The sequence below is a fragment of the Anabrus simplex genome, chromosome 1, assembly GCF_040414725.1.
Source record: "Anabrus simplex isolate iqAnaSimp1 chromosome 1, ASM4041472v1, whole genome shotgun sequence".
Lineage (NCBI taxonomy): Eukaryota > Metazoa > Arthropoda > Insecta > Orthoptera > Tettigoniidae > Anabrus > Anabrus simplex.
The window spans coordinates 1,616,991,153-1,617,012,169 of NC_090265.1; positions in this window are offsets into that span (position 1 = coordinate 1,616,991,153).

A 21,017-nucleotide genomic window follows, 5' to 3' on the forward strand; every position below is an offset into this window, starting at 1 on the left:
CAGAATCATTGCCTACATGTGAAGATATAGGTTCAGGTACCCACTCATCATCATCATCACCATCTTCACTGTGTAAGTCCTCACAATCAGATGCGTAGGTTAACCTCGCTATTTCTTCATCTGATATCCCTAATATGCATATAAATACATGCATTTTATATTCACACAAGTAAACTAATGCTTAATTATAGAAATCTTCCCAGAATACTAATGATCACTTTTGAGGTTAGAAACACACCATTACCTCAATTAAACCCTAACCCGCAACATCGTGCTAGTTACAGACTGATAGTTTATTATAACCGCTAGGTTCAAAAAGTAGCATTGTTAAGTATATGTGTACCTTCTATGATGATTGTAGGATGTTTTAAAAAGATTCACAACGAAATCAATATGTAAAAGATAATAAAAAGGGACAATTTAACTTGGGGCCGCATGGTATGTTTTGTTTACAAAAGTTTAAACACATATTCTGCCTCTTGTGCCGAACTATTGAAAGAAAAACAACTGCAATACGAAGCGCGGAACCCGCACGATCATTGCAGCCCGGTGTGGAGCAGGGAAATGAGCTCGTTTTCTCTCAATAAAATCATGTGGCTCAGGGTGGAAAGGGATAGGGATATGCAGTCAATCAGAACAATGTTCGTTGTATTCATTTTCCTATGCAAATAGTGTAAAGGAAAATCAACGTTAAATGCAATATACTACTAGGAGTGAGTAAGTTTGTCACGCAAAGATACTTTCCTACAGTATGCTACGGTAAAGTTCATTTTCCTTTACACATATGCAATGTATTCTGTACTTACTGAGTTGCAAACGGTTAAGGAACAATACCTTTACGTGGAGTCATCGGCGACGCTAAACTATTAGGAATGACGAGGACTATAGGCAAACCTGAAATTTCAAACCAACCTGGTACACATATGACTTAATATTATCTGGAGTGAAATACTGTTGAAGTGGGGGGGGGGGTTGATGCACCTTAATTACCCTACAGCTGGAGTAAGGAGGAAGTGACATGTAAAATAATCAAGAACTACCTATATTAGTGTGTAATACACAGTTTTAGAGATCACTGAGATGAATAGTGACACTCTGGATAATATTCACGTCCAAGTTCAGCCACCATCAGCACACGGGGTGTGAAGGTATGAAAGAGAAAATGTCCAAAATGACCAATATTATACATGTTCCAGTATAGCTTCCAACCAAAGTTAGTGCACATACGATTTTTTTTGCTATTTGCTTTACGTCGCACTGACGCAGATAGGTCTTATGGCGACGATGGGATAGGAAAGGCCTAGGAGTTGGAAGGAAGTTGCCGTGGCCTTAATTATGGTACAGCCCTGGCATTTGCCTGGTGTGAAAATTATAAACCACGGAAAACCATCATCAAGTCTGCCGACAGTGGCACTCGAACCCACTATCTCTCGATTAGTGGATACTGGACGCACTTAAGCGACTGCACCTATTGAACTCGGTCACATACGATTTAATACCTGGGATAAATTTCTGTGGTGTAAGGCAACCCTAGTACTCCTATGTTTGGGGGTTAGGAAGGAGTGGCATATAATAATAATAATTCAATACGACCAATATTAATGTCCAGTAGATACTTTTAAGGGCCACAAAGAAGAACAGTAACTCTCGGATGCCGGAAGCCGTTTAAGTGTCTACTGGCATGGGGGAGGGGGTTATTAGGCATGAAGAATATGTAGAGTGACAGAGACTATGGTTGTACGTGTGCATGTTCCAGTACAGGTCTCAACCAAACCAGGTACACTTACTATCTGGAGAATACTCTGGGGGTAGCACACCCCTGGAATCCCTAATGTCAGGCTGCTTGCTTGTTTGTTGTTATAAGGGGCCTAACATCGAAGGTCATCGGCCCTCTAAGGTTAGGGGTTGGAAGGGAGTGACATGAAAATGTCATCGTAAACGATCAAAACCAGTGTCGAATCCGTACTTTTCTGGATCACTAAAATGAATTCTGACACTCCATATATCTTTTAAATTCATGTTCAGCATCCATAGGCATGAGGATCAGAAGAGGGTGAAGAATAAATGTGAAAAATCACCGAGATAAGTGCTCAATTCACGGTTCGCTAGGATGATTGGTAATAGTCCCAATGATGATTAGAATCTTGTACACAGTGTACATACGTGTAAATACATACAGTTATCATGTATTTGTATTATTTACTTGAAGGGATCTATGAAGCCTCCGTGCCTCAGGCGGCAGCACGACGGCCTCTCACCGCTGGGTTTTGCAGTTCAAATCCCGGTCACTCGGTGTGAGATTTGTGCTGGATAAAGTGGAGGCGAAACCGGTTCTCCCCTGGTTTCTTCCGTTTTCCCTGTCATCTTTTATTCCAGCAACACTCTCCAGTATCATTTCATGTAATCTGTTAGTCATTAAACATTGCACCAGAGGGGCGCGATAGGCTTCGTCAGACAACACAATTCCTATCCTCGCCGCTAAATGGAGGCTTAATTAATTCCATTCCCGACCAAATCAAATGACATGAAGCAGGCCGTGTATTTTAATTGGTAAGGATCAAATACTGCCCAATTATTTGTGCGAATTTCCATAATTACTTATTTTCTTAGATGTGAACATGAATATTAGCACATAATGTAAGTTGTGTTTATCTTGAGAATATTTCCAGTTAACAGATTATTCAGTAATTAATTATTGATACAATTTCCCCCACAAGGATGCTGCCACAAGGACAATGTACATCGATTACAAAATAAAATGGAAGTATCGGTACAACCAATCCTATTTCGACCTCAGTGGAGAATTATAGTTCATGGCTATAAACCGGGCCAATACAATTTTGTGTGTGTGTGTGTGTGTGTGTGTGTGTGTGTGTGTGTGTGTGTGCGTGTGTGTGTGAGAGAGAAAGAGAGAGAGTGAGAGCACTGGCCAGTTGGAGGGTGAAGGAAGTGACAATGTGGCGGCGCTATCCCTCACCCTGACTAATGCGAGCGTGCTCTGCCCCTTGATAAAGCAACCCGTAGTGCTAGCGCGAGTAATAGACAACAGGAAGATCTTAGTTGTAATAAATTAAACGGACTGAGATAAAAGTGTATATATCGTAAGATGTAGGAAGGGCTACACACCAGACAAAGGAATTCTCAGAAAGATGGCGACAAGTACAGTAGATAAGGATATAATATACTGTAAGACACTCGGTTTTTATATAAAGCGTTTTCTCCGTAGGGAACATTTATTGCCTTAACAGTATGTCATATTCTCCCTGAGTCAACGAAAGTAATCTTCTCTAATTAATTCAATTGAGGGCTCTGAGGATATGCCAATGAGGCTGCATGAAAAGTGAAAAGGAGGTAATTGAACAGTGTGGAATAAAAGGACTCAAAGTGACAACATTGGAAATATGGGATTTTTAGTAAAAACGAGTCTATGTACAAAACTCAATGCGTTTATTAAAATCCATAATTTGGAATAAGTTTTTTAAAACAACAATAATATGGAGTTGGTTTTTTAACAGTGTTACGTGTAATTAGAAAGAATCTAAGTTCCAATTTTCTTCCCTAAACAGAGCTGCCGTTATTGTCAGATAACTATGTAAAGTTGTGGGAAGAAATGTGTCATCAGAGTATTTGTACCAATACACTTAGAACCTTTAATCGCATCTAGCTGACGAACGTTCTTATGTTATTGCGAATATCTTAGTTACTGATGACAATAATTTTTCTTAAATCTGGGAATGCCTTTGTGAATTCTACAAAATAAAATATTTATCAAGCTTTGCGGATTAAAATGACAAAGTGAAAATAGGCCTACTTCCTAAGTGTTTATAAGCAAGAATTTTAATGATATATCTATCTGTATAACCTGTAACATTCTGAGGAAATGAAGATGACAACAAGATCAAGGAAATAAGGAACTATACCGATTTGAGTTCATAAACTATATCACCGGTGAAAATAACATGTATTTGAGGAAAATGATCCCTTAATTTCCAGAAGAATACGAAAAATTTTATCGATGAAGCTCGCTGTAGACTTCCCCGATACATATGTACTAAAAGTTTGGCTGAACTAAAATTACTAATATTACAGAATTGGCAAAATTAACTCGAACACTGAATTTTCAGTAGTTTGAAGAACTTGTACATAGATCTAGTTCCAGTTTGCAGGTTTTATTCCCGTATTTTGTATTGCGGTTTTGTTTTCGTTTGCAAATATATACCGATATGCAATTATATTGTGACCACCTAACTAATACGGTGTACAATCATTTTTGCATCGCACAACCACACCATTTCGGCAATGCATGGATTCAATGAGGTAGCAGATAGCATTCTGATGTAGGTCATACCACAAGCCCACCAGTCGAACGAACTCTCTTCTCTACAGAAAGTCAAACCGTTAATGTTCAATTTGGTTTGTATCCATCATATTTGGGGGCCATGGTACTACAACAAAATTCACTGACATGTTCATTTAACCAATCGTGCACAATCCTGCCAGTGTGACATGGCGCGTTTTCCTGCTTTGAATTGGCTATCACTAGGAGGGTACACTGTTTATTTGAATGGATGAACTTTCAATATCGACCAGATACCGGTAAACTTTCAGGGATCGTCTTACCACAATAATAAGCTACAGTTCCATGAAAACATCGCTTAGCCCATAAAAGCTCCTCCACCAGCAGGACTAGAAACAGATGTCATTGCTTCTATGGCAGTCGGCATATACACGCTCATTCATCTGGAATTAACAGACCAGGCAACCTTTTTTCGTGTCATCTACAGTCCAGTATCGTTTTTCCTATCGCCTGCGCTTTTGTCGGTAGAATAAGAATGAGTTGATTATAATGGAACATTTCCCTGGTACAAACATCGTACCTCTGTGCGATTTATTGAACTGGGGCGCTGTGGTAGCTAAATACAATGCGCACCAGCCTCTGCTGGCCTTTAACATCAATCAGACATTGTCGACACATGACTTAACGAGGTGTCGTTGTTTGCCCATCGTTGCATCATTTTCGATACGTACTCACAACAGCGATTCGATAGCAGCCAACACGCTGCAACATTTTAGAGATATTGGTACCAAGACCCCGGGTGCGATTCCTGATCATGTTGAGGATTTAAACTCCTTTTAATTAATTGTAGTAATTAATGTATCATGTAGCCGGACTAATTAATTATGTATTAGAATTAGGGTGGGGAAGAATAACTCACTACAATCTAGCATCATGGAGTCGCTGCGCGCGTCATTACTTTGATGTGACCAATTATTGAAACCTATTTCAAAGAATACATAATTGCAAAGGTAAGCAGCTGGAATAACTATACATTCTCGGGTGACGCTCAAAATTTCTACACGGGAGAGTACTTGCACCAATCGAAGGACGTACAGAAATTTCTTGATTGCACTTTCATTACGTACGATCTATGCCGACAACAGGCTAGTTATAGCAAGTTAGTGGTAGATATCTTCCAAAATAATTAAACACAATAGAATATTGCTATCAATAACAGTAATTGGTTTACACACCGACATTATGATTAACTCGCTGGCCTTTATAGAGATAAAGGGATTGACTATCTTCCAGGAAACTGGGCGCAAAAATGAGGTTGCATCATACGATAAACTGCCACAATATTTTATATTTTCGACGTTCCTTAGATAAGATTGGGTAGAAAACGTGCCCCCACGACCTCCGTGATGGAGGATCATTACTCATTCCCTTCAGTGCTGAAATAGAGTTATGTCCTATTACTTGCTAAAGTGAATGGTATTTCACAGTTTATGGGAAGATAATTTAACTGTCAGCTTTAATCCATCCACACTGGCACTTAAATTCTGAAACAAGAAATACATGACATTATAGTTATTCGGACTCAAAATCCCATTTATGTTTTACAAAGTGCTATGTACTTTTTCTCCTTCCAGAATATACTCGATTAATATCTTCATGCTACGCACTTAGATTGACAACAAGGATTTCCAAATTTATGTGACCGTGTCATATTTTTACTGATGTGTCATGATAGTAGAGGACGATATATTTTAAGTGAATTATTCGCACCAGTTTAATAAGTATAGGAATGAGGTGGACATGAATAACTACTCAGTTAGGCATATTTTAGTAGTTAAATAAATAGCCTAGGGGCTTTCTTCTTCTTGGCGTAGGTTAGCGACCAATTGTGCCTTAGCTGAGTATGACATTCCTTCCACTTAATTGTGTCAGGCCTTCCTTCCTTGGTCAACTCATGCTGTCTTTCGACCCCAATGGTATTAATATTGCGAGGCCTAGGGAGTCTTTTGTTTTCTCGCCCTTCGTGTCCCTTCCCTTTCTTTTCCCGGCACCTTCATTTTTCGAAGTTCGGACCTCTTCTATTTTCCATCTTGTTAGTGTTCATAGTGGATGAATGCTCAGTTGTAGTAAGGTTTTCTTTGGGCATTGTAGTCTGACAGAGACAGAATCTGCAACAAACTTGAGGAAACGTTAGGGAAATAACATCTCAAAAGTAGAGAAAAATAAAATAAAAGGTCATGATAATAAGAATAATACTCGTACTATATCCATTTTACGTCACACTAACATTTCCAAAAACATCGTGTTTCCGAAAACCTCGTTCTACTGGAATCTTTTCCGTACCAATGAATTTACCGTTATGTTGCTGGCATAACTTGACACCTTCAAATATACACAATCAAAATCAGCCGATATCAAAACTGCACCTCGGAGTCGACTTTTAATCATTCCACTAATAAGTTGTCTTTCTTGCATTTCTATGCACTTAAAGAAAGGCAATAGAAGTAAGAAATGAAATGCCTTGGATAAAGTGTCATGTACATTTTGTTGGGGTTTAGGGTTAATTCGCCGGCCCCGTGTTGTAGGGGTAGCGTGCCTGCCTCTCGCTCAGAGGACCCGGATTCGATTCCCAAAAAGGTCAGAGATTTTTCTCTCGACCTGAGGGCTGGTTCGTGGTCCACTCAGCGTACGTTATTAGCATTGAGGAGCTATATGACGGTGAGATGGCGGCCCCGGTCTCGAAAGCCCAGAATATCGGCCGAGAGGATGCGTCGTGATGACCACACGATCCCTCATAATCTGCAGGCCTTCGGGCTGAGCAGCGGTCACTAGGCAGCTCAAGTCCTTTTCAAGGGCGTTAAGTGCCGTGGGGTTTGGTTTGGTTATGCTTAATTCAAGTAGCACTATCTGGGAGTATTTAAAAGATGATATTTGAAATTTCAAGTGTGCTGAACATACTGCTTCATTAATCAATCAATCAATCAATCAATCAATCAATCAATCAATCAATCAATCAATCAATCAATCAATCAATCAATCAATCAATCAATCAATCAATCAATCAATCAATCAATCAATCAATCAATCAATCAATCAATCAATCAATCAATCAATCAATCAATCAATCAATCAATCAATCAATCAATCAATCAATCAATCAATCAATCAATCAATCAATCATATGAATGTAGGTGTCTCTCGGGTGACAGATTCCATGGATTTCTATCATAACTCATCCCGGTTGTATTTGAAGGTTTTCTATTAAGCTAGCCTCGAGTCGACAGTAAAAGAACTCCTACGGGACCTAATTTCAGCAACTCGACGTTTCCAAAAACCGGGAAGTAAGTTATTGGAACGTACAACCAAAACAATTCTTAAATTTGTTGCTGCTGTTGTTGTTAGCAGGAGAATCAGTGAAAGAAAGAAATACGGTCAAAGAAGCTGTCACTCTAATATCTCCAGAGCCAATGCTCATTAATGTGCTCGGATTCTAACACTGTTACTTCCTGTGTGCTTTCATTTATTACATCTTATGTCTTCTCTCTATTTAATCTGAGGCCAATAACCGCCAATAAACAGCAAACTTCATCCCTTAAAGAATATTATCTCAAAATATTCCAGTTTTATTTCTCATGTTAGGCTGTCACTTTTGAGATACCATATTGTCAGAAGTCCCAGTTCACTCGGAATAAGAGCCAAAAATTCCCTGTAGAAATAAATGTTATAATAACCTGCACAAAAATGGAAACTGGGCGTGTATGCCTTGCTGTTTGGGATATGTGGCTGTGATGTTGCATTCGGGATGTGGCAGGTTTGAATACCATCGTTGGCATACTACCAGAGTAACAATCTTCATTTATTTTATTTAAAAGTTCGTTTTCTGTTTCATGTTTCTTGAAGATAGTTTTCCGTGGTTTCCCATTTTCACACCAGGTAGATACTGGGACAGTACCTTAATTAAGAACACTCCGGCTTCCTTCCCAATATTAACTCTTTCCCATCCCTGTCTCTCTGAAAACCTTCAGTGTTTTATTGCAAAGTTAAATCACAAGAAAAAGAACAGAACTTTTGATAAGAATGGAAAACTAGGAAAAGGAAGCATCCACCCAGAATCGAGTGAACTAGGACTTCAATTTATTTCCTGTTCCTAATATGTTTTATTCTGAAGAAGATAAGAAGAAATTCAGATAAAAAAGGTTGGAAAAATGTTCACAGTTCAAAGAGACGAAATGAAACCTCGGGGATTTCCTCGCACTTTTACATTATGCGAATCTTCAGATGTCCTGGAGAAATTGCAGAATAGTCTGGACAGAGTCTTGTTGAAGGAATACGAGATAAAAACTAATCTCCAAAGGTAACGGAATACAGTCAAATCAAGTAAGATAATGCAAGAAACACGAAACAGAAAACAAAGTTTTAAGAAAATAAATGAAAATTGTTACTCTGGTAGTACAATAGCTGACAGTGACAGAAGTAAAATAAAAATAAAATGCAGACAAGTACAAGCAAGGAAGGCCTTATTGAGAAAGCAAATTTGCTAAAGTCAAAAGTAGGTATGAATATTACAAGACATATGTTAGTACTTTATTATTATTATTATTATTATTATTATTATTATTATTATTATTATTATTATTATTATTATTATTATTATTATTATTATTATTATTATTATTGTACCGGGTGGTACACCTCCACGCCGCTAATTCAAACTTTGCGCCAGTTGAAACTCCTCTATGGAGGAAGCCTGAACGTTAACTACCATGTTAATTCTCTAGTTTCTTGTAAATTTTGAAGTGTTCTGAACTATGTCAATTTCGATTCATTGTTGTTTTCTCTGTAGCAAGAAGTGTTAACATTCTCTTCTAGATGACACTACTTAGGAACTACTATTGTGCACCCTAGTGCGAAGTGAGGGAACCCTTTTTTTTGAAGAAATTTAGTATTTATAAGTTTGTTCCTTATTAAATTTCTTTCAGCTTGTGTTTAAGTTGGCAACGTTAACCCTTTCTTTCTGCCAGTTTTGAAATTGGCCAATCATAAATTTCTGTAATTAATTTTCCACCAATCCTGGTTTTCTTCTTCAGTTCTGACATGTAATATTTTGGTCGTCCAATAAAAGGCTTGTGGGCGGGTGTTCTCATTCATGAAAGGTCTCGAATGTTCCGCGAGGGTATATAAACTGCTGATTTTCGGGTCTCCGTGCCACTTCAGTAACACCTATCATTGTGTAAATTATGTAGCAGGGGGCGGGAAGCGCCTCTTTCTTCGGGCAGCAGTTCAACCACCAGGTAATGGCCGTTTTATAACTTATTTTCTTGCCAGCTCAGCAGTTTAAACCTTTTACCATGTAACTTTCCTCTAAAATGTAAAAGACTCTTGATTTAAATTCTGCCTCTGTAACTACATATGGGGATAGAGAGTGCTTAACCCTCTCGAGCTCCCACTCATATTGCTTTGAGGTGAACTTATTTTCACAACCGTTTCTTCCCTTCTAATGTAATGTAAATCGTTTTCTTATATACGTCACCTCTTTAGTATGGGATTAGCCCTTGCATTAGCGGCCTAGTGCCAAGTAGGTTTTAATAAGGCGTATTTGGAGTGCAGTTTCGCCTCCTCTCAAGTTGGTATTTTGGAGGACATGTAATTGTCCTGTTAGGGGTTTTCTCCCCTTTTGTTGAATCTTGTATATTCGAGTAAAGTTGGGCTTATTGCTCAAGGATTGTAAGTCTGGGTCTCGACGCCCAAATCCTGTAACCTCGGTAATTGTACATTTTTCATTGGTTTCTATGCTACTATGTACCTGTCATTCTTGTTATTTCTTGAATTTGCAAAGAAAATATAACCTTGTTAAATTTTATCTTAACTTTAATTTCGTAAGTTGAGACCTGTTCACCCCAGCACCTTCTTTCACCTCTAACTACCACGGAAAACTCCGTAACAATTATTATTATTATTATTATTATTATTATTATTATTATTATTATTATTATTATTATTATTATTATTATTATTATTATTATTATTATCTTGATAGAGGGAGCATTAGGTCACAGGCCCCGATATATTTGTCCACTTTTGTGAGGAGGGTGTTTCAATTAATTGAAATAGCAACTAGCACAGAAATGAAGATTTTGTAAATTGGTGTCAAATAAGAATTCTGAAGGTGAAATGGGTGAACCGTTGCACAAATACACAGTGACTGAATCGAGATAATGATACGATAACCGTTTGTGGAAAATTGTCCAGAAGGCAGATCGAAAAGGCGCATCTTGTGACCGTAAGGACTCGTTCAATCGGTATTTGCGGGTAGAAGGACAACAAATGATACGATCAGACCATGATATGAAAATTACAAATAGAATCGAGTAGTTATTAGCGAGAGTGTTGGTTGCGCAGTTTTGTTACTCAATCAGTCAAACAATCATCAGTATTTTGCATTTAGGGCTGTCACAAAGACGGATGATTCCCTGTCAATTTGGATTATCTAAATTCTCTTAAATGATTTCAAACAAGTTTTTATCGAACATTTCCCCTAAAGGATTATTCCAATTCCTAATTCCTCTCCAATAAATATTATCCCCTATTTTTCCCCCTTATATCCCGCTTTGTTAAAAACATTTAAGCTCTTTAGGTTTTTCAGTCGTGAAATTACCAGCGTTTCGCCCCAGTGTAGCAATGGGCTCATCAGTTGGTTTGTTACACATTTCCAGGACGCTGGCGGCTAGTGAGTAGTATAATTGGATGGTTCGGGCGCCACCTCCACCTCAGGCTCCCAGTGGCCACCTCCACCTCCACCTCAGCCAGAGGCCTCCCAGTGGCCTCCTCCACCTCAGCCAGAGGCCTCTTCCAGTGCTGCCAACTTAACCTAACTAGCGCGAAATTTGAATTTGTAAACAAAGCCACGTGCTTTTTGACAGACAACAACGCACCGCTAACCTCAGTACTGCCATCTTGACGGGCCTAAACCTCAGTAGTGCCAACTTAACCTCACAAGCGCGAGGTAAACAAAGCCACGTGCTTTTTGACAGCCACGTGCTTTTTGACAGATTTGTAAACAAAGCCACGTGCTTTTTGACAGACGCTAACCTCAGTACTGCCATCTTGACGGGCCTAAACCTCAGTAGTGCCAACTTAACCTAACTAGCGCGTGGTAAACAAAGCCACGTGCTTTTTGACAGCCACGTGCTTTTTTGACAGCTGTCATCCGCCATCTTTAAACCACAAAGCACTGTGCCGCCCTCTATATCGTAGTAGCTGCAAAATTCGTCACCTGTCATCGGCAGTGCTGCCATCTTGACGGGTCTAAACCTTAGTGCTACCAACTTAACCTAACTAGCGCGAGGTAAACAAAGCCACGTGTTTTTTGACAGCTGTCATCCGCCATCTTTAATCCATAGAGCACAGTGCTGCCCTCTTTAGCTACTTACCTTTGAAATGTGGTGGCGGATAATTTGAAAAATGCTTTTTGACAGCAGCCATCTTGCATCGCAAACCTCAGTGCTGCCCTCTTTAGCTAGATACCTGTGGTAGCAGACAATTCCACGTGACAGCAGCCATCTTTAATCAAGAGAGCACCGTGCTGCCCTCTATGTGGTGGCGGCAAATTGAAAAATTCCACGTGCTCTTGTTTGGAAACAAACTCACGTGCTTTTTTTCTGACAGCTACCATCCGCCATCTTTAATCTATAGAGCACAGTGCTGCCCTCTTTAGTTTGAAATGTGGTGGCGGCAAATTCCACGTGCTCTTGTTTGGAAACAAAGCCACGTGCAGCTGTCATCCGCCATCTTTAATCAACAGAGCACCGTGCTGCTATCATGCGGGCAATTTCATCACCTGTCATCCGCCATCTTTAATCCACAGAACACCGTGCTGCCCTCTTTATGGCTACTACCTTAAGCACGTAGTAGCGGGCAATTTGAAAAGTTCTGCTAGTTATCATCCACCATCTTTAATCAAGAGAGCACCGTGCTGCCATCTTTAGCTAGATACCTTTGAAATGTGGTGGCGGCAAATTGAAAAATTCCACGTGCTCTTGTTTGGAAACAAACTCACGTGCTTTTTTTGACAGCTACCATCCGCCATCTTTAATCAACAGAGCATAGTGCTGCCCTCTATGTGGTGGTGACAAATTCTACGTGCTCTTGTTTGGTAAACATAGCCACGTGCAGCTGTCATCCACCATCTTTAATCCAGAGAGCACCGTGCTGCCCTCTTTATCGTAGTAGATGTAAATTCGTCACCTGTCATCCGCAGTGCTGCCATCTTTAGCTAGATACCTTTGAAATGTGGTGGTGGATAATTTAAAAAGAGAAATTCTACAGCGGCCCTCTCTCGACGCTAACTGCATAAGATGGCGGCTATACATGACTCCTTAAGGGTGCTTACGCAAGATGACTGCTATACACAGGTTCTTATGAGACGCCCTTGGGATGCTTGCTCAAGATGGTAGTTATACATGGCTCCTTATGAGATGCCCTAGGGATGCTTGCTCAAGATAGCGACTGCTCTTATGGGACGGCTTAAGGGTCCTTGCACAAGATGGCTTGAGACGCCCTAAGGATGCTTGCGCAAGATGGCGGACACAAGATGGCGGCTATACATAACTCCTTATGAGACGCTTTAAGGGTGCTTGCGCAAGATGGCTGCTGCTCTTAGCTTAGAGGCTAACGTGTCGTGCTAGTTCGATTCATTAAATTTGGGGCTTAAATGCATAATGTTAAATATCTCGAAAACGGTGCATCGTAGAGCAAAACGGACAAAATTTTTCTACCCAATACCTCGGTTCGCAGTATGGGGAACAAGTAAAACATAGTCTAATGATGAGGTCAACGGTTCGGTTCCTACTTAGGCCCTTTGGCATTCACTCTGTTTTAGCTTGTATTGAAGCAAGTATTCGTAACATGATCAGGTTTAGCTATGGTAGAGAGTATAACGTGCCGTGCAGGTTCGATTCATTAAATTTGGGGCTTAAATGCAAAATGTTAAATATCTCGAAAACGGTGCATCGTAGAGCAAAACCTGATACCTAGGTTTGCAGTATCAGGAACAAGAAAAAAACATTGTCTAATGATGAGATCGACGGTTCAATCCCTACTTAGACCCTTCGGCATTGGCAGCTATCTAATTCTACAAGATGGAGGCTATACATAGCTTCTTATGAGGCAGCTTAAGAGCGCTTGCACAAGATGGCTGCTGCTCTTATGAGACGCCCTAGGGGTGCTTGCGCAAGGTAGCAGCGACAAGACGGTGACTATATACAGCTCCTTATGATACGGTCTAGAGGTGCTCACACAAGATGGTGGCTGCTCTGATGAAGAAAGCTAGCTTTGCATCGTGCAGGTATCTTTACAGCACTAAACCTCATACCTTTGAAATGTAATTTGAAAAATTCTACGTGCTTTATCTTAACAGCAGCTATCTTTAAACAATAGCGGCTATACATAAGCTGTTAAGGCCTCCTCTTATGTCAAGGCATAAACCTGCATCGGGATAGCTAGAGTAAGCACGTGCTGCAGTGATGACGTCATTATGCATGTTTAGACTTGCAAATCACTAAAGAAACATAACAAGACTAGAATCGAACACTGCACTCTGCATCGGGATAGCTAGAGTAAGCACGTGCTGCAGTGATGACGTCATTATGCATGTTTAGACTTGTAAATCACTAAAGAAACATAACAAGACTAGAATCGAACACTGCACTCTATGCTGTTAACTTTATCATGTGATCGGAACATTGATTGAAGTGTTTAGAACACTAAATAAGTAGAACAGAACACTGTACTCGATACAACATGTCAGGGGATACCTTTGTTCTAAGAAGATTAGATTACAGCACATTCCTTGTAGGGCTAATAGGCTAAAGGGCTAATGGGCAAAAGGGCAAAAGGGCTAATGGGCTAAAGGGCTAAAGGGCTAATGGGCTAAAGGGCTAAAGGGCTAGGGTGCCTCTCCTCTCTTTATCCGGGCTTGAGACCGGCTCTACAACTAGAGGCGGAGTTAACACCCTAAGGAAGGGAGAATGTTGGGAAATAATCTATACGAATATAGCTACTCGATCGACTATATACTACAGATGGATGACTTAGGTGAGGGTAAGCGCTTACTTAATAATACCAACACGACGTAATTCATGCTCTATTTCAAAAATATCTTCTTTGTACTGTGTGTAACCAGCATCATGATAGGCTCTTAGCAGTTGTAAACGTTTTACCAGTACGTTGGGGTCTTTACAGTAGCTTATATTGTGACCGTCAGGCCACAAATGAGTGAACAGGTGTTGGTGCGGCTTGTGTCTGCTTGTCGGCGAGATGGGGTGCGCGCGACCTTGGGCAGGGGCGAGAACGAGTTTTTTTTGTGCAGAGAGCGGCCGACTGGCTAACGGAATAAAAATAAAAAAATGAAGGTTGGTGACTGGAAGAAGGAGGCCAGCGCGTGTCACCTATAATTGCGAGGAATGACATGAATGAAATACTTGTAATATCTTTGGTGGCGACGTGCATAATTACGGAAGGCTCAAGGACTAAAGTAAAATAAACCGGATAAAAGAATAGCACATTTGGAGGATATAAATTAAAAACTGAAATTTTGGAATAATTTGCACGACCTTGTGGCTAAGATGGTGATGAAGTTGTAGATTCGTACAGGAGAAGAATTTAGCCCCTCAATTGACTTTACTTCCGTACATGTGCACCAGACATGATATTTAGGTCATGTGATACGAATACTCGCTCTCACACACCCTCTGGCGTGTCTTGGACTATTACCTTCAGTCGCTCAGCGTGGAACGTCGCTTCACTCCTGTGCTCTACACGTCTGAAAATTGGATATAATTTAGAACAGTGCTGTGATCAGACGTCGAATGTGCAGACAATAATCCCTTAAGTACGTGTCATTTTCAAAATACTGTTACGTGTATGCTTGGAGCCTACTCTAAAACATTTTGTGTAAGTTTCAGCTTTCTTACGAGTGGACGCGGAAGACGTGGACGTGAATAAATTCCAGAAGAGGACGGAATCTCACATCATGGATTATCAGTGCTTCACCATGAGGTTCTAAACCTTTGACCATCGTTGGCGGCGCCGGGATGCAGATTCTTTCTTCCTGGCATGGCTGATTGAGAACCCAGACTTCCAGACATGAAGATTCATCTATAAGTTAAGTCGATTACGTCTCATTTATATCTGTTCTATGTAGTTTTGTTCTATCCTTTTCTTTTCTTAGTAAGCTATTTTGACACTTTTTATGGCAGTTTATTTGCTCGAATACGTCATAAAACTGACACATGTGATTATTTAATGACCATGTGGCCATGAATTTGACAGTGAGGGTTCTGACAGAGTTATCCATGTGTTATCGATACCATCTTTGCTTATTGTGTAAATTTCGTCACGAATATGAATTAGTTTATGTTTGATGGATTTAATGGTAGGATATTTCGTCCGTATTTTCTATATTTTCCTTGTATTTTGAACTTCTACTTGTACCTCGTGTCTGAGACAACGTGTCATCGGGATATTGAGTCCGAATTCTATGTGAGAATTTAATGTGAACATGTGCATTGGAAGCATGTGATAATTAATTGGATGTAATTAATCATCGAGACACTTTTAAGTGGATATTATGTATTTGTAGGACGATGGTAGGTCCTGATATTTCACGGCTACATATTTGAGATTAAGATGCGACAAGTTAAGTCGTTATTGTGGTACATTGTATGTATAGAGTGTATGGAATAATTGGTATGAATCTTCGCGATACTGAGCTTTTCACATGTTTATGGATTATTCGCGATAAATGTAGTGTAGCCTAATATTAGTGTCTTCAGATGAAGAAAATGAAAGTCCATGTTTATCGATGTACTTTTAATTCGTGGGAATATCCCAAATTTTCTCAAGTAATCCAGTAATTTCAATCTCAAGGTACAGATGAATGTTCGAGAAGGCCTTAGATCTAAAGAACAAGTCTTCGACGAAATATCTAAATAATGTCTGATTCATGATTATACCAGCTCATTCGTTGATGTAATTTTACTCTCATGTGATAACTCAATCTTGCTGTAACTCAATAAATTTGTTAATAGGAGAGTAAAACGGTTGATCGACGCTCGTCGACATGTACATAGTGTAGATATTTTCTTCTTAGTACTCACAGTCTTCTTACCAATTTCCGTAGTTAGCTGTAGAAGTAGTGATTTATTAGTATTTAGAGGGTTATTTTTTATGTGTTCTATTCTGAAACATGTGACACTGATATTATCGATTGATAGTGGACAGGATCTCCACATGGATGGTATTATCCCCATTTATTTACGTTTGCAAGCCCAAGAGGCGTTTTATTTAGTTTAATCATTGGTCAAATACTTAACGTTCAATATAAATTCTCACGAAAGGAGATGTGAGACGACGTGAACAGGTATATCCGACGTCTCGGATTAACTTAGAGAAAACCAAGGCAAATTCAACTTTTCATTTTATCGTTAAGATAACGACTATAAATTTTATTATTTTGTCATAAGTGTTAACTTTTTGAATCTTGGTTATTTCTTTACTAAATTCGTTCTTACAATTACTGCATTTTTTCCAGATTATCGATGAAGGCTTGGCCCAGACCTCATTTTTCTGAATGAAAATTTTTAAATTCAACTTTAAACAAATAACTTAATAACTTTGAAGACGATAAAAAAAAAATCTTTACAATGTAAATACTCTGTTAGAATGTCAGGGAAACAACTGCCGTGTACCACCCCATTTGTGTGTGCCTAGGTTTGTTACATCAAGAGCCAGATTAAATTCCTTAACGTAACGATCATAATCACAATCATAGATTTCAGGATGGCCAATACTGCATTTAATTGAATAAAAGTGTCATATTTGCTTTCTACTTGGAACGCACTCATTTGATGAACCCTATGATAATCCTGCCACATTCATCTATTTTATAAGCCTACAGCCACCGAACTGAGCACCCCTGGGGTGTCTCGTGTTCGATGACTGACTAGGACGGGCACATCTTAGTGGCTTTTCCCATCCGTGGGGCTCGAGTTGTGGCTTAAAAATGTGGCTTAATCCATCGTGGAACTTGATTAATTGCTTCTCCACGTGGTTTAAATTGACTTGCTCAAATTATTAATTATTCACGGTTCGGCAGGTTCATTTCAGATTTAATGCCATCCCAGTTAGGTAGAATTCTAACAGAGTACGCGGAATTTTCAGAGTATTTTACTTAAGATTATGTGTTTCACATGGAAAAATGAGGGTTAGGAATTTTCTTCATGAAACTTGAATTTGCCTTATCACGATCAACATGTCTGGGGGGAAAGTTTCTGCATTTCGGCGTTTGCTGACACAGGTCACTTTATGAATAATAGAATGGATCTCGAGGAGATTAGGAAGTTATTAGAGACTCTGACAGTAGAGAGTAGGAGAGCACAGGAAGAGAATAAAGAGGAATTTAGGAGAATACAAGACGAGAATAAAGAGGAATTTCGGAAAATACAAGACGAGAATAAAGAGGAATTCAGAAAAATACAGGAAGAGAGTAGGAGAGCACAAGACGAGAATAAGGAGGAATTCAGAAAAATACAGGAAGAGAATAGGAGAGCACAGGACGAGAATAGGAAAATACAGGAAGATAGTAATGAACGGTTGAGTCAAAAAATGAACATTATGGGTGCTGCGATACAGGAAGAGGCGAAAAAAGGTCGTGACGAACTATATGCAAAACTGGAGGAAACTAGTTGTCGGATTGACAATATCGTGTTAGAGTGCAGGGAAAATCAGAAAAAAACCCTGGAACAAGTTGTTACTTTGACGAGCCAGATTAAAGAGGATAATAAGGTTATCACCGGGAAGGTCACCGCTCTTCAGAGTGACGTAGTCCTAGTCAGAAATAACATCGAATCAGTGAGGAAAGAGATAGATGTTATAAAGGTAGAGATTTCTACGGCACAAGAAGAGATGTCAGAACAAGTGAAAAATCTTAGAGGAGAGGTCGCAGAAGACTTGAAGAAAATAAAAGAGAAGGTCGACGATGATCTCCGTTCCGTAAAGGACAGTATCTCAGTCAACCAAATGGAGATACAAGATATTTCACTCCAGTTCGATGATATCAAGAGCATGATTGACAAAGACAAGTCGGAAATACTCGAGCAAATTATTAATCTTGCCGGAGATGTCAAGTCCGGGAAACAGAAGATGGAGGAAAATATGGACGCCCTCCAAAAATTAGAAAAAGAAGTAGGATTCTTGAAGTTGCAGGATAGGAGCACTAGGGTCTTAGTGACATCATTAATGGACCGACAGAGTAATGTCGAAGAGGTCGTACAGGCTAAATCTACTGTAACAGAAGGAATATCGCCCGTAGCTGAATCGTCTCAGAATATTACCCACATTGAACAACCCACAGTAAATCTCAGTACTACACCGGCACAAAGCGTACCTCAAATCATTAATTTTATCCGAATGAGCGAGGACAGGCCTAGAAAATTCAACAACTTAAACGGGGTCACGCCTAAAAATTTCATTAGGGACCTTGATGAATATATTCGTGAACAGAAGATCCCTACTGAAAAACATCTGCGAACAGCGGAGAAATTTTTAGAGGGAGACGTGCTCAACTGGTACCATGCTTTCCGTTATACGTTTGAAGACTATGAAAGTTTCAAGCGCTTATTCCTACAGAGATACTGGGGAGCGGATCTGCAACAAGCACTACGGTTGGATTTGTATTCACGAAAATATTCCACAGATGGGCAAACGCAGTACGCTAATTACTTCTGTAATCAGGTACGACGAATGAAAGACCTCGACACTCCACCATCTGAAAATGAGTTGGTCCAGGCGATAACAAAGCAGTTTCCTGTGGAAGTACAGCGCTTACTCATTGCTGCTAATGTTCAGACCGCCGTGCAGGCTGAGGTTATTCTCAGACAGCTCGACCACACCATGAATGTCTCAACAGTACCGAAAACTCAAAGGAGCAATACTTATCAGGTCAACGTAATAGACTCTCCGAAAAACCGGAATTCGCCTCCAATGCCTGAAAACGGAAATCAGAGTGGACCTAAAGAGTACAAAAACTATCCCAGAGCGTACGATCGTCGATGGGAAGAGAGAAGAATGAGACCCAGAGAGGACAGGATGGAAGATCCGAAGAACGTCCGAAGAAGGGGAAATTACAGGACACGGGACCGACCACAGGACTATAGACGGAATAGGCCTTATGATAGACCTAGATATTATTCAGATCGTAACTACCGGAATTTCAGAGATGAAATGGAGAACCGTCATCGAGAAAGCATGAGGTACATTGAAGAATTAAGGAAGAAAACTGAAAAAGGCTCAAAATGGAAGGACGCCATTCATAATCAAGACACCGATCCAGATGTGACAGGAGCCGAAAGCTTAGAGTTACAACGACATAGGAATCAACAGCTGGAGGCTAGGGAGCTAAATCCTTCCGCGCCACAATACGCGCCGGAGGATCAAAGAAAAAAAAAACGTCAATTTAAGACCGACTTTTTCACTCTCCTTTAACGATTTATTTTATATGAAGGAATGGACAGTTGCTCAAATAGATTCATGGTTCGTGAAACCGGAAGACCTAATCGAGGAAAAACAACCATGTCAACTTGATAAGTCTAAGGGGCTACCAATTATAGTCACCCGATTATACGGTCTTAGGGTGTACTCTCTCGTAGACACAGGCGCATCCATTAGTATCATTTCTAAAGCTTTGTGTGAGGAACTGAAAAACAAACATGCCATACACACTATACCGGTCTCAAATGTTAAAGTAAAGGGAATAATTCCGGACAAAACCACTACATGCAAAGAACAGGTGTACATTGATCTCCAGCTAGGTAACACTGTATTTCCACACATATTTGTTGTCATGAACAAAATTAATTTTAATCTTATATTGGGAGCTGACTTTATGAAAGAGTACAATGCCGTTATCAACATGCAAAAAAATGAAATTTATCTATATAACGCAAATACAGTGGAACGAACGTCACTTCTGTCTGATCATCATGAGGTACTGAAAGCCAGGGAGATAGAGGCGGATCAAGACGAAGATAGCCCGGCTAGCTCAGTTGCTGAGGTAATTCACGAGGAAAACACTGAAATAGAACAAGGGTTTTTTACCTCACCGGAGAAAATGGCAGAGGATGAAACGAAGGAGGATTTCGTTAGCCTAGTAAGGAGAAAGGTCAGCGAAGCCAAATGTTCCAAGGAGAATCAGGGAAAATTACTCGAATTATTGACAAAATATGAGAGTGTTTTCAGTGACAAGCCGGGAAAGATCCCAAATTTCAAGTACTCACTCCTAGTCAATGACTGGACACCGTACAAACGTAAACCTTATCCTATCGCTGAGAAGTACTTCACGGAAGTGAAGAAAATTATTCAAGAAATGGAAGCTAATGGAATTATTCGAAAGGCTACCACTCCATTCGTTAATCCACTGGCCGTGGTTCGTAAACCGAACGGGTCCTTGAGATTGTGCCTCGACGCGCGTCTATTAAATGGGCGTATCATACCGGAACACAATCAAGTTACGCCCCTGAAAGACCTGATCCGACGATTTAAGGGTAGTTCGTACCTGACCGGAGTTGATATAGTTTCTTCATACCATCACATAGTGTTGGACGATAAATCACAACTATTAACAGGTTTCCTCTTTGACCAGCAAACCTACGTCTTCGTCAGACTT